Source organism: Phascolarctos cinereus, unplaced genomic scaffold, assembly GCF_003287225.1.
Source record: "Phascolarctos cinereus isolate Bilbo 61053 unplaced genomic scaffold, phaCin_HiC Scaffold_4;HRSCAF=312, whole genome shotgun sequence".
Lineage (NCBI taxonomy): Eukaryota > Metazoa > Chordata > Mammalia > Diprotodontia > Phascolarctidae > Phascolarctos > Phascolarctos cinereus.
Genome location: NW_027555847.1, coordinates 44470330 through 44485247, shown reverse-complemented (window position 1 = coordinate 44485247; position 14918 = coordinate 44470330). Strand labels below are relative to the sequence as shown.

The 14918-nt window shown below is 38.5% G+C and overlaps 1 protein-coding gene across 2 annotated transcripts in view; it reads right to left on the bottom strand.

The window, feature by feature from the left end:
- Nucleotides 1-14918, bottom strand: part of LOC110195628 (contactin-4) — a 1139396-nt gene that overhangs the window by 571734 nt on the left and 552744 nt on the right. The window contains exon 1 of one of the 2 annotated variants that reach the window (XM_020968474.2): nt 12319-12520. The exons of the other annotated variant lie outside the window; for it this stretch is intronic. The gene's annotated coding sequence lies outside the window, so the exon portion shown is untranslated. Of the gene's footprint in view, nt 1-12318; nt 12521-14918 lie in introns of those variants that run through there. 2 annotated transcript variants of the gene reach the window in all.

Here is a 14918-nt window from a genome sequence, read left to right as displayed (position 1 = left end):
ACAGAGGTGACTTTTGGTTGAATTCAATGCCAAGGTCATGTCCCTTCAGCTTAAATTCAGGCGTGAGGTGTAAATCTTTCAGAAAAGATTCTTCCCCACTTGCGTCACCAAAGACTCTGACACATGTCACAACGAAGCAACTTTCATTAAGCTAGAGCAATGAATACACCTTCATTCGACGGACTCTGAAAAATCGCTTTATCTTTTCCCATTCCCATGACAGCTGTCATCATGTTGCAAACAGAGATAAGGGCATATTTTTTCCTTACCCAAAGTCTCTCTCCCCAGAGTTGTCACCAGCAGCAGCAACAACATAATATGCAACGTTACTGAAGGGAAATAAACATCGGGTTGGAAATTAGAGAATGGCACATTTTAGAAATTCTCCACTCATGGCACATCAATAAATCAAGAGGTTAAAATAAACAAACAAAGCCAGGCTGGGAGAGGGGACGGAGTAGTGGAATCGAAATCTGGCACATTAGAGTTTAATCCCACCTTATACTTCAACTAGTTGCAAAACCTTGGGCATGTCTATTACAATCTCTCTGAACCTTACTTTCTTTATTGAAAAACAGACAAAACAAAAAACTGAGAATAATTACTAAACCGACCTCACAGGATTATTATGAAGATCAAGTGGGCCAATGTGTGGAAAGCATTTTGAAAATCTTCTCTATGAATAACAGTTATTAACACACATACACACACACACAACACACACACACACACACACACACACACCCCTACTAAAGTGAATTGTCTCACAAAACAGTCACCTATGTGATAAAAATGAAATTTTTATGCCCTTGGTGTCTAGGAATATTCTTTCCATAAGGTTTTGGAGGAAACGTGGTTTGAAATGCATTGTGAGATCATCAGAGGCACTGCGAGAATATACAATCTTATATTTCACAAGATTTTAAGAAAATTCTAATAAATTCCACAGGATTCAGATGCCAGAAAAAGAACACAATAGGAAGCAATGATGGAGAGGGGTGTGTGTGTGTGTGTGTGTGTATGGAGTGTTTTGATATGGTATAACCAATATGAGAATTAGTCTTAACTATAAAAGTGACTGGTCAACTAATGCCCTGCCCCTTCTCTGATTATTAATATCTATAAATTTATATAGAGGTGAAGAAGACAATCCTTATTGATGTCAGTGACATTTATATTGGCCATAAAGGTTAGCAAAGCTCTTACCTACATTATCTAAATTGAACCTTCTAACAACCTGGTGAAGGTACTGCTATTATGTCCACATTTTATGATGAACAAACTGAAATATAAATGGTTTGATTATGGTCACATATGTATTATGTTTGTCTCACATATGATACCTCATCTCTCCTTTCCCTGCTTTGTCTAAGTAACTTCAAAGTTGGCCTGTTTGCCATGCGTGGAAAGCACTCCTTTACTTCTACTTAGAATTCCTAGCTTTCTGCAAAACCATCTCTTACAAGAGGTTCTTCCTGATTCCCCTCCTCCCAGCTGTAGCTCATCTTCTTCTGCACAGAAACAATTTTGTTTTACACACACACACACACACACACACACACACACACACACATATAACACACTCTCATAGCTATCCATATACATATATATATGTACCTCTCTCTCTCTCTCTCTCTCTCTCTCTCTCTCTCTCTCTCTCTCTCTCTCTCTCTCTCTCTCTCTCTCTCTCTCTCTCTCTCTCTCTCTCTCTCTCTCTCTCTCTCTTTCTCCCTCCCTCTCTCCTTATATCTATCCAGTGATACTTCTCCTGATTGAATATAAGCTCCTTGAGTACAGGAGCCATTTCATTTTCTTCTTTATCTTCTAACTGCCTCATAACTGGCACATAGGAGAGATTTAATTAATGCTTATAGATTGATTAATACATTGACTCACTATGTCAAATTTCCTCCTTACACAACACTGGTAGAATGGATCTGAAAATGATCTATTCAAGAAATGTTACTTTGTTTGATGGTGGTAAGTGGAGTGTAAAGACTTCCCAGGATATTATCCATCTGATCATGTATTATCTTCATGAAGTCACAGAGAAAACCCTGCATAGTGATAATATTGCTTTTGCACTTCTGGTTAAAATTAGAATGGACTCTTGCATTACAAGTGCTCAATCCTTAGATGACAGGGAATTTAAAAAAAGCCATGCCATTATTTATTTTGTAGATCCTTTTCACTGGGTCCTCCTGAAATTTCTACAAGCACCTAGGTTACTAAACTCGACAGGAGAACAAAAATTTCAGTTAAATACTAGGTAATTTACAAGACACAGTCTATGTTTTATTCTCAATTTTCCTATTACACTTTGAAATATAAATATTTATTTGAGAACCCCTAAACCAGGGGTGAGGAACCTGTGACCTCGGGATCATATATGGCCCTCTAGGGTCTCAAGTGCGACCCTTTGAGGGAATCCAAACCGATTTGTTTGGTGATGTTTGAATTCCATCAAAAGGCCCTACTTGTGGACCTACAAGATCACATGCAGCCCCGAGGCTGCAGGTTCCTTACCCCTGCCCTAAGCACTGAGTTTCTATAATATTTACTCCTAAAGTATGATATTTAATGTTAATAGTGCTTTTCATTTGGAGGGCACTGTCTTCCCCAAAGTGTCAAGTGTTTCCCCACACATTAATTGAACTGTACCAAAAGCAAAACCAAAAGCTGGCAGAGGCCAGCTCTATTTACTTCAAAATGGAACTCAACATTGTTGAGTTCATTAATTGTACCTATGAAAGTAGGTAGGAAGATTTAAAAAAAATTTGATTTAAAAAAAAATGGTCATGGAAGTGGCCAAGATAAAGATATGGGTGTCTCTTTAGGAATAAAGAGATGCAATGAGCTCAACTGCTTTCTAAGGATAGAGTAAATGATCTATTTCTTAGGTCAGTAGCCAGATAACACAATTCAGGTGGTGGTAGGTAGAAATCTAGGCAATTGTTTTTCTTGCAAAGTAAATGACTTTTTTTTTAAAGCTATTCTGACTGTTTCCAATGTGTCTTCATAATTTCTTGATTTCAAAGACAGTAATAGATTTTCAGAATCTTGCTGTTGGAAGGGATCTTAAGATCCTTTTATTATTCTTGGACAATAATCCATTCTACAAAATTTCCAATTAGTGGGCAGCCAACTGATGCCTGAAAATCCCTAATAGAAAGAAAGCACTATCTTCACAGGCAGCCATTTTATTTTGGGATACCTCTAATTATTAGTAAGTTTTTCCTTACACTCAGTTAAAATCTGCCTGACTTATAGTTCTACTCATTGCTCCTATTACTGTTTTAGGATCAGAGAACAAGTATAATTTCTCTTTCTAGTGCTTGAAGATAGTTGTTATCCCATGACAATCCTAAGTCTCCTCTTCTTCAGGCTAAATATTTGTAATTTATTCAACTGATCCTTTCATAACAAAAGTATCTAGTCCTTTCGTGATCCTAGTCATTCTTCACTGGATAAGCCTGATTTGATCAATATCCTTGCAAAAAAAAACCTGATGCCCGATAATGAATAAGACTCCACATATGATAAAAAAAAAAGGGCTGAGTAAATCTGTTCTATTAACTACTTCATACGGGACTCCACACTTGGCTCTACTAAAGGCACTTAAGATCATATTATTATTTTGACTTCTTACGAGTCCAGTAAAAATTACATTCTATTTAAGGGTCATTTGCAACCAAAATGCTAGCAAAACCAATGATGATGATCTCCCATTAAAGTTTAGCAGTTCGGTAAATCAAATAGTCATTCATGCAATAACAATTTATTAATTGCTTCACTTGTGCAATAGTGTTTTATTTTGAATTTCATTTCCATAACTTGATTCTATCTTATTTTTGAACATATATCCTATGGTTACCTAGAATCAAGTGTGAAGGTGCAACATGACCTTCCCAGGCTTCCTGAGAAGCTTTCTTTTATCTTCTCCTTACCTTTTGCTCCAAAACAAGAAATATCACAAATAGCAGCTTAATGCACTTTCTTGGGAGGATGGGATGATCATACTTGTTGACTCATTGCATGTTCCCCATTAATGCCCTGGTTTTTCTTTCAGTTGTGTTTAATAAGGCTGTACAAAAGAGTGTTCCCTACGTTCAAGTATTATACAGTCTCATTAAGGATACACAACACATGCCTAAAATAAAAAATAAGGTAAGGCCTAAGTTTCCATAGAAAGAATACTGGACTAAAATTCAGATTTAAGTCATGACTCTGTGACCTTAGGTAAGTCTCTGAACTTCAGTTCCCTAATGTATAAAGTGGAGTCAGATGAGAAGAGTTTTAATTCCCTCTATCTTTCTGAAGAGTCTCTGTTCCTCTGTCATTATTTCTCATTTGAGGGGTGGGGATAATGTGTGTCCATACAGCCCTTTCAATCATCCTTCAAAGTTGGATAATTATTCATTGAATATGCATTAATGTCCTCCTTCCACTTTTCAGGATTATATAAAAAAACTGCAGAGTTCTCCAGGGTCTTAAAAGCATGTGTGCCCTCAGTTCCATCTCAGAGACAAGTAGAGTCAACACAGTCACAAATACTAAAGCTGTTTTCTACAATCAAGTCCTGAGTATCAGTTTACCTGGCTTTTCCACATTAATCATATGGAATGAAAACTGTCTGGGAACAACAACAAAGCTTGTTCACACCTGTTCTATTCACTATTAACACAGGGAGAACAACAAAGAACAAACCTTTCTCTTTCCATGACCCAATGGCCCTTGTTCAGCTGATGAAATTCTTTCCCCTGAGATGATTCTCTCCTTTCTCCCTGTCTCTCTCTCTCTCTCTCTCTCTCTCTCTCTCTCTCTCTCTCTCTCTCTCTCTCTCTCTCTCTCCTCCTCCCTCCCTCCCTCTCTCTCTCTCTCTCCTCTCTCTCTCTCTCTCTCTCTCTCTCTCTCTCTCTCTCTCTCTCTCTCTCTCTCTCTCTCTTCTCTCTCTCTCTCTCCCTCTCTCTCTATCTCTCTTTGTCTGTAATTTTTAAATAAATATTTAATCACTTTTCCCCTAAATATTTCACAATAGGAAAAAGTACTATATAGGTGCTACAACATATACCTTCAACTAGACATATAACTTGCAACAGAACAATATGAAATGGCCACAAGAAACCTAATCCTATAGGAGAGCTTACCAAGAACAATCAGTGAAATGCCCTGGGATCCTCCAGCAGTAACTTGGGTGCCTTGGGAAGGTGAGGGCTCCCAGGGATGTCCTGTTGCTTTTCTCTCCATAGCACATGATGGTGCAATTGCGGAAGCTGAAGCCACACCCCTTCAATGACCAGACTTGCCCTTAGCACACGCATCCTGAGCAATCCCGGGGCACACAGGACATAACTTTCTCTTAAGAGAAGCCATGGGCTCTTTCCCAAGTTCTCTGCTCTGAGACGTGCTTAAAGTCTGAAGACCACAGAAAATCAACTGTATGCTGTATGGACCTGAGAGAAACTACCTTCCCAATGACTGTGCCTAATTAGTAACTAACTCATTAATGACCCCATACCCAGAAGGTAAAAAGACATTTGTGAAAGGTGAGCACTTCAGTGATTTGACTGATGACGATAGGATGAGAAAAGGACACTCAAATAGCTTAGAGAAAGTTTGTTGTTTTGTTTGTTTTTGCATACGAGTCTACTCTAACAACTGAACAGCAACTTACAGAGAAAGTCCACTTCCAGCCAGTCCTGCTAATCTTATAGAAACATCCTGTTAAGTGTAGGTTCATTTGTCCTCACTTCATAGACTGATTATCTGGAATGTCTGCAGTTAATGTGAATGGGTCTACATAGGGAAATGCAGAAACTGACTCACAAACTCTTGGGTCGGGGTGAGGAAGCAGAGCTTGAAATAGCAAGCAAACAGCAAAGGTGTGTGCTCCTAGAAACGTACCCAGTCACACTCAATGAACGGCACCCACCAGGCCAACAGATTTATGCCAGAAACATCTCCACTGCCTTCAAGTGATCTTCACTATGGCAGACTATTCTAGATCTATGTCCACAGCAACCATTTCTTGAGGGAATTATCCCTTTAAAAAAAGCTGACAGAGTAATTTTATAGCCACATGCCAGTCTCTGGAGGAGCTATGCCCAATCATTTCCCTTTACCTCCCTTTATAGCCTAACCTATTTCAGTTTCTGACTTATTTCCAAAGTCACTTACTGGGTACCCATGCCAGCTGTTGCTGAGTTAGTCCAGTATGAGAGGCCTAACATTGGATGGTTGCTTTTCCACACTTGCACTCTTAACATATCATCTGCCTCTGGCAACATAAAGCTGCACTTTGAACCATGGTGTACTCCAGCTTTTCTACTTCCTTATTTACATTTTCTGTGCAGACCACTCAAATTCCTCCCCACTGATATAGGGTTTCCTTCTGGCAAGTCTTAAATCTGTCTCCTTTAGTCCCCTTAGCCAACTGCCCGGGACAGTCAGCTTCTGTAAATTCTGTCATCTGCTCAGGAATCTACAACCCTGCATTTTTATACCTTGCCATAAGACATACTTTATTTCTTTGCAGTCTGTCTGATGGTCTCCTTTTAATGTTAAATCATCACACTTCCCTGTTGAAACAACAGCCTGATCCTCTTGGAGGCATTTCACACTCATGAACAGAACTAGAGATCTTCCTTGGAGGAGAGGCTCTTTTAATTAGAACACAATGGATGCAGAGCACCCAGGCCCAGGAACGAAAAAAAAGCAGAGCTGCAACTTATCTCTGATTTACAGTTATACCTTTTAGTAGATGATAAAACTGTCGGACACATCACTGAAACTATTAACTAGGCAATATTGAATTGAACATCTAACACCGTCAGATGCAGAGACTTAAACCCCAAAGTAATGTCCCTGTAGATAACACAGGAAACATCGCAGGGGGGTGGGGGGAGGCCGCTAGAAAACACATATTGAATCTGTCAACATTATGTTTTTGAATAAGAAGTAAATCCATAAATACAAATGCATTTCAGTCAAGTGTAGGCAGAAAGAGGGAGGCACAGTGGCAAAGGCGAGAGACAGTTTTCCATCATGGCCTTTAGTTACAATTGGGCTCACTGCCCGAAAACTGAAACACCTAGTTTTATGAGACTTGGAAAATTAATTTTATATCTTGTGTGGATTCTATAATTTTTCCAAGTTCAATATTTTATACTCTGCAAGTTCAGTCAGAAATAGCTAACATTTGAATTCTGGCATAGAATTCCGTGAGCCAGTTTCAGCTACGAATCGATAGTGAGAATAAAATGAACATTCCAAATTTACTTTTGAAATCTGTCACGGTCACGACCCTGCCGTGTGACAAGAAGATGAGGACATTCTGAGCTAAGCAGTGTCATCAAATAGTCACTTATTGGCCAGTCTGGGTTTCATTTACTAGATATTTTAAACTTGAAGTGATCACTGGTTAAGTCACCTATTATATTGCAATGATTTTTATTCTGTTGTGGCCATTAAATGCGCATAGTTTTATTTCATTGACTAGAGAAAGAAATGAAAGAGGGCTGAGAATATTCAGATGGGAGTTCAAATCCTAATGTAAACCACTTATTTATTTATTTAAAAGTGAGTATCAATCCCTTACTAAAGTGTGTGCAAGTTGTTAAGAATGAGACAAAATCAAGCACAGACTGCCCTAAAGGAGCGTGCACTCCATACAAGGATAAAAGATATGTAGAGATGGCTACTCTGAGCAGGGAGGAGGCACTGAAAACTAGGGGATAGGAAGGCAGGTTTCCAGTAGGGGGCATATCTGAGCTGAAACTTGAAGTAAACTCAAATTTCTACCTGGTGATGGAGATGAGGGCATGCCAGGCACGGAGGAGAACCTACACAAAGACACAGAAGTTAGGTAAAGATTGTCAAGGTTTCCCTGGCATTCTACTGAGCTAGCAGGCTAGCCATCATAATTTTGTGTTTGGCTTCAATTCTTTAAGATCCCCCTCCCTTTCATTTTCTTGCAGGGGAAAGGGGCTCAGTGATGTTCTCTTAAGTCATTTGTCACCATCTAGCATTAATAATTAATGCAATTCCCCCCCACCCCAAAAAAAACATATTAAATTAAGTTCTAAAAGTGTTTATTTCTCATTGGGCCATGAGAAAAATTGTATGGAATTCTCAGTCATTATACAAAGAATTCCTATAAGAAATCTATAAACCTGCTTTATGCTCTCATTGTTCAACAAGATACTACATTTTTAAAGGGAAGTAAAAACAAGGGGAAATAAAAGCAACCTAGTTATAATGTTTTCTTTTTCTCTTTGTCCTTTATAAAGTTGTTCCAGGATCAGATACTAAAGATAAGTGCGGATTAGAGAAACTGCTTTAAATAAATTCTGTGGTTCTATCAAATTCAATTGGATTTGGGATTTTTGTTGTTGTTGTGGACAGTCTTTGTGTGTGTGTGTGTGTGTGTGTGTGTGTGTGTGTGTGTGTGTGAGAGAGAGAGAGAGAGAGAGAGAGAGAGAGAGAGAGAGAGAGAGAGAGAGAGAGAGAGATGAAATTAAAAAGGTGAATAATCAATTTCAGTTACCAGGTGCATAATAACCTTTCCTTTCTTGCTTATCTGAAAGGTATAAACAAGTCCTCACTAAGGTCTGCAATATGAATGCGTGTGTACTAATGTTTCATAAATTTAGTGCATAGAATTTTTATATAATAAAATAAAGTTACTTTCAATGAACTGTGGTAGTGTAAAGAAACAGCAACTTGTAAAATGTGATGTAGAATGGTGCATATAAAATGGTAAATTATTCAAAGCCCACTATATTTGTACTTAGGACATTGGATGGATGCATGTAGATGTGTATGTACGTGCAATGCTTAGGGATAAAGTGTCAGTCTTACCCATCAGGAAGCCCTGGGTTCAAGTTTTTCCTCCAACAGAGATTAATTGTGTAACCCTGGGCAAGTGAAGTAACCAAGTAACTAAATCTCTTGTCCTTAACCCTAAAACAGTATAAGTTATAGACAAATTGTGGCATGCATCAATGAAGAAAGTTTCTATCTCGGGTGTTCCCCACATAACTCAAAATAGGAGTCCCTAAATCTCTCTCTCTCTCTCTCTCTCTCTCTCTCTCTCTCTCTTCTCTCTGTCTCTCTCTCTCTCCTGTGTCTTTCTCTCTCTGTGTCTCTCTCTGTCTCTTTTGTCTGTCTGTCTGTCTGTCTCTCTCTGCCTCTGTGCTTTCTGTCTGTATTTTAAGGAAGGTTTTCAATACTGACTTTTTCTTAAAGTGATTATCAGGCAACACTACCTGTAGTTTTGCAGTTTGGGCCAAATGAGGAAAGGATCTGGAGTAAAACAGAATGATTAGAGGGAGGGGTCAAAGAATCATAAGCTTTTAGAGTGAAAAGGTATGTTAGAGATCTGATTGAAACCCTTCATCTTACAGACCAGGAAAGTGGTCTACCTCACAGAAGGTAAGTGACTCACGTAAATTTAAACAGCTAGTTTGTAGATCTCTGGAGATTAGCTACTAACCCAGGTTAATCCACAAAGTAGATTGTGCCAGCAGGAATAATGAAATGTTGTCTAAATAAACACACAGAATTACTTGTGAATATTAAGCTGCTACTGCGGATTTTTTTTTTTTGCATCAACAACATTTGCATTTGTCTTGTTATGGTGCAGATGGCTTGCACTGCACCCTTCATCTCTTTCACTTCCCATATGCCAGTCTGGTAGAGCTTTGAAGGATTAGAGTGGGTCCCTTGCTGTGGATTCCCCTTTCTCTACAAGGGATGTAAAAGAATTGTATAGTGCCCAACCACCAGCATGAGGGTGACACATTTTGTCCCTAGTTCTTTCTATTGAGTCATTATGGCCATGGGAGGGGGCAAGCCTAATTTTATGGCTAACAATACTGGCTGGATGTTCAAAACCAAAGAAGCCTAGGAGGTAAGCAATATGAATAGTTGTTACGTACACACATACACACATATACACCTTATATATTATTAAAATGAAAGATTCCATCAACAACTTCATTAATTTTTATAGTGTTTAAAATTTATTCTGAAGCCTAATCACACAACTATTATCCATGGGATCATAGATTTAGAAGTGGGAGAAACCTTAGAACTCCTATGGTCTAATCTCCTTATTTTACAGATAAGGACACTGAAGCCCAGGGTTGTGAAATGACTCATCCACAGACAAGCAGGTAGTTAGTAGGTGCTAGAATATCCCATCCTCCCTCACTATACCACTTAGTCTTTTCCATATAATTTTACTTTTAAAAGTCCATTATTACAACATACAGCAACTCCATACTTTCTTATGCTTAATGCTGGCCTCGTGAACTAACTATAGCATAACTTTTCAACCAGCAGCTAATACTCACTGTCACAACAAAATGCACATAACTGGGGAGTAGATTTTTCTTATCTTTGGACATAACTCAAGCTTCTTAAAAACACTGAGGACGAAGCCATAAAACTCCTTGAGTATTTTCAACAAGTTTTGCTGTGTCAAATCCTATGGTTTGTTCTGAAATGCCCTACTTGGAGGCAGACAGATGATGAAAATCAAACTAACTTCTTTGAAACAATTACAGAGCATGTCAAAATTTCTACTCCCACCTCCCGTCCTGTCTTCTTATCCTACTCTTGCCCTCCAAAGGGTCTGAGATAAAGTGCTACTGTATATAAAAGAGATTAGGAGAATCTATTTTTAATCACTCAAAATGACATATCTTTTAATACAAGCAAAGTATATTTTTGAACTTGGTTGAAAATGTGAAACTCGGTAAAGCTTTTTGAAATTTACTTCAGCATGCCAATTTCCAGGATGTTACATATTAGAACTGTATTACATTCCATTCAGTATCTACTTCTGTTTACTAAAAACAACAAGGAGGACAACAGCAAAAACAAAACAAAACAAAACAAACAAACAAAAACCTTTGCTAATTACCTTTTCAGCATCCATTCTCTCTCCTAAAGCTACCTTTGTTTTGGAATGAGACAAAATACAACCTTTTCATCTGAAAGAAATGCATAGAAGGAGCAAAAGCAGATTAAAAAAAAAACCTCTTCTAATAGCATCTCCAGATACTTAAATTGGACTTACTTTCTCCATAGGAACTGTCTAAGTTCTTCACAAGCATGGCCCAGGGCCAGGCTGCTACACAGAGACACCCCAGCCATCATTTTCATTGGGACCTGCCAGCTGTCAGACTTTCTCTGTTTGTTTTGTGGCGGGTGATGTTTTCTTTCTTTTTCCCTCCAAACCTCAATCTCTGCAAATATCCGGGCTCCTGTAGGCAACCATCTATTGTAACTCATCTTTTCCATACCTTGTTTCCCTCAACCAAATCTAATGAGAACACACTTTGTCCTCACCAGTGAGACAGTTTCATACTTCACAAGCCAGTGGTTTTCTCAGCTTTGAGGTTTACTGCCTATTCAGGAGAATTTTACTTGCACTCGGGAAGGTCTTGTATCATTCTCCACCATAACACGTAGCTCAGTATGCTCACAGACATGCTGGCTTTCAAACAGCAATGATTTCAAAGCAACTTCGGACCACGTCAGCTTTGACCATTGGCTCCCGCAGTTTGAGCCTGCTCTATTCAAAACCCAATGCTTCAACACCTCCTTAGGTCTACTCCAAACACAACGGGGTAAAAGAAATTTGGTTTAAATTTAGGTCAGGGAAACCCAGAGGGGGGAAAATAATAACCCACATTTCTCTGTCCGCTGTGATACTAATCTTTAATTTCATTCTAACATAGATCATTCAAAAGTCATCACCCATGAATTATTAACTGTAATAAATTCAAATAGCATTCTTTATGATCAATGTAGCTTGCATGAATACTGTAAATTCATGTGATATATTGCATTTTGAACTTGAGACATGATAAACTGAGAGCTAAAGTTTCGAAGGTTTTTTTCCTTATTTGTATTACTTTTTTTGGGGGGGAAGTGACTTTTTCAAAGAGAAAGCGCAACCACAGACTACATAAACTCCTACTACTACTTTTTACTCAGGTGGTATCCTAAAATTTTATACAGAAGTTTGTAATATAAACCACATATGTTTAGATGACATATGCACAGCTCATACACACATTTGTATTTCAAAACATCAAAAAAGTTTCCAAATACCATGCCCCAGAATACAAGTGAAAATCTTCCATTCATACATCAGTGTCTAGATATCTTTTCTGAAAAGTCAATTTTAAAAACAAAAACCCAGACTCCATAAATAAAGTACAGATTTACTGACGACTTTGCTTCTAAAAAGTACAACATAGGTTTAAGACGCTTCACTTTTGTGAAACGAGACTTACTTATACTTACATTTGTCATTTGCTATGACGAGAGATATCACTGGAGAATTAAGCACAAATTCTAAATATCTTGTACAGCGTACGCTTCATAAAGGGATTGTTCCAATAAAAGCCTTTCACTCCTATTGCAAACATTTGGAGACAGCTGACTTCCTGCTACGAATCAACTATATAAAAGATCCGACCGAAACTGCAAGCTCCAAACAGATCACTCTCTGGTGTCTCACCAGCTCAGCTCAGCTCTCAGCTCAGCTCAGCTCAGCTCAGCTCGATTCAACAAAGAGCAATGGAACAGTCAACCACTTGCCGCTTACAAAGTCACATTCACATGCAGCTATGTCAGGAAGGGTGGGGGGAGGAGAGCACACACAAGACGGGCACTTACAGACTGTAAAGTAAAATGTCCCACTTTCTCTTTACATGTTACAGCAAATCAAACAGAGATTCCAGCTCTCAGCAAGTCACTGCTTCACTACACTGATCAACCAGGCAGAACGGGCCCTTATGGATTGCCTATGCAGCTGGGAGATAATGGAACCATATTCTCAGCTGGGACTAGAGATGCCTGACTGCTAGTCACTGCGCACTGCGTGGCTCTTTACCAACATTAATCAGAGAGTACACTGCTTCGCGGCTGTATTCCCCAAAGGCCCTACATAATTAGCGCATGAATCAAAGACACACACTGTGAGAGTCACACACATCTCCAACTGGATATCCTCATATCGATTCTGATTAGGAAATCTAGTTGTTTCCCTCATTGTCTGTGTTGCACCTTTTAAAATACAAACACAGATGATACGTGCATATTGTACATCTACTTTAATAAATATTTATGTATACAATGATGGATAACTATATCAGTAAGCAGATGGAATGATGGATCAGCTGATCATTTTGGTGGACAGAGAGACAGACATAGATAGATAAATAGGTAGACACATAGAGTTGTCTATAGATTTCTAAGCAGGTGGAAAGATTTAAATTCTTACACCTAGCTGCCACAAGTCCATACAGCAGTCAGTTACACACATCCTCAACCACTAGATATAATTAAATGGTTGCTTTACATGTATATGGATATGTGTATATACATGTATGTATATGTATATATGTGCATATATATACATATGTATTATATCCACATGATCGAAAGAGACTGTAGTAGGGCTTTCTGGCAGCTTTATTTAATTCTTCCAAAAGAATATACATAGTGAAGTCTCCCCCTGCCCTTATGCTTTGTAGGACATGCATAGTCTTTATAAATTGAATCTATGGAGAGCTGTACTCCACCTGACTGGGACTAATACATTTTGTCAAAGCTTCAGGTCCTTGGGGGTGGGTGGTAGGAAGTTTTCAAGGAAGGCCTTGTCATAGCCTGTAGGGTGCCACTTGTCAGTAATTTAATTATGAATGGATTGCATGTTTTCCATCTTTTTTTGTGGGCTTTCTTCAATTCATGTTGCAAGAGAGAAGGTTAAAAAGAAATGAGTGGCCTTTGACAGACGGGTAATATAGACAACAGGAAAACAGAATTAGAATTGGAGGGACCTTAGATGTCATTGAATCTAATCCATCCACTTTACAGATGAGGAAATTTAGGCTGAGAGGGATTAAATTATTTGTTAATGGTCACACAACTATTAATTGTCTGAGGCAAGATTTGAATTCAAATCTTTCTGGTTCCAAGTCTACCATAATATCCACTGCCCTGCTACTTGTCTACCAAGAGATCTAGAGGAAAGTCCACAGTATATTGGTTAGATTTCACTTCCCCCCTCAATCACCACTACCCAGTAGGTATAGAAGGACATTGCCAAGTGCTTCAAGATGAGAGAGTATGAATGGGTTATGCTCCATAGCATTGAAAGTTACACTTATTTTTGAGATCATAGGTCCAATTAGTAAGTGATGAATTATTTCTTCATCTAATTAGGTTAGTTCACATTTGAGTTAAAGAGAAATAATAATACCTTATTTCAGAAAAAGGAAACTCTTCACTAAGGTGTGACTCATGTAGAGACTGTGCTAAAAATACAATCTATGAGAATAATGCCTCCAGAATCACCACCTAAGGTATTATTTCAGGCATGTTCTACTTTGTTCTAGCTTATATTGACTAAGTTTTCCATCTATGTTTATTGACTATCATTTGTTTTCATATTGACTGACCTAACTCTAGAGTGTGGAAGAGATACAAGTCCCATCCTGACATCATAAAAGTGTCACTGAAATTACGTGAGACCTGGTAGGTAACAGGAAAGGGAGTAGCAGAAGAAGCTCTTTTCACTGCTAGTAGCTATTGCCTGGGTTTTACGATAATTAATCTGATGGACACCTTCCTTTACTCTATTTAAAAAAAACCTTCTGGTCACTCAAATTCCGTGAGTCTGAGTTACCTGGAAAGACATGAAAGGGAGAACAAAAAAAGGAGGAAGCTTATGCAGGCTTTGTTTATATCAGGCTATGTTTATGTGAAATTAGCATGACAGAGTGATTAGAGTTCTGAGCCAGCAGATGGACAGATGAGTACGAATTCCACTCCTGATGCTGCTATGGAAGTGACCTTGGGCATGTCATTTACCTCTGTGTTCCTCAAGCAATCCCTAG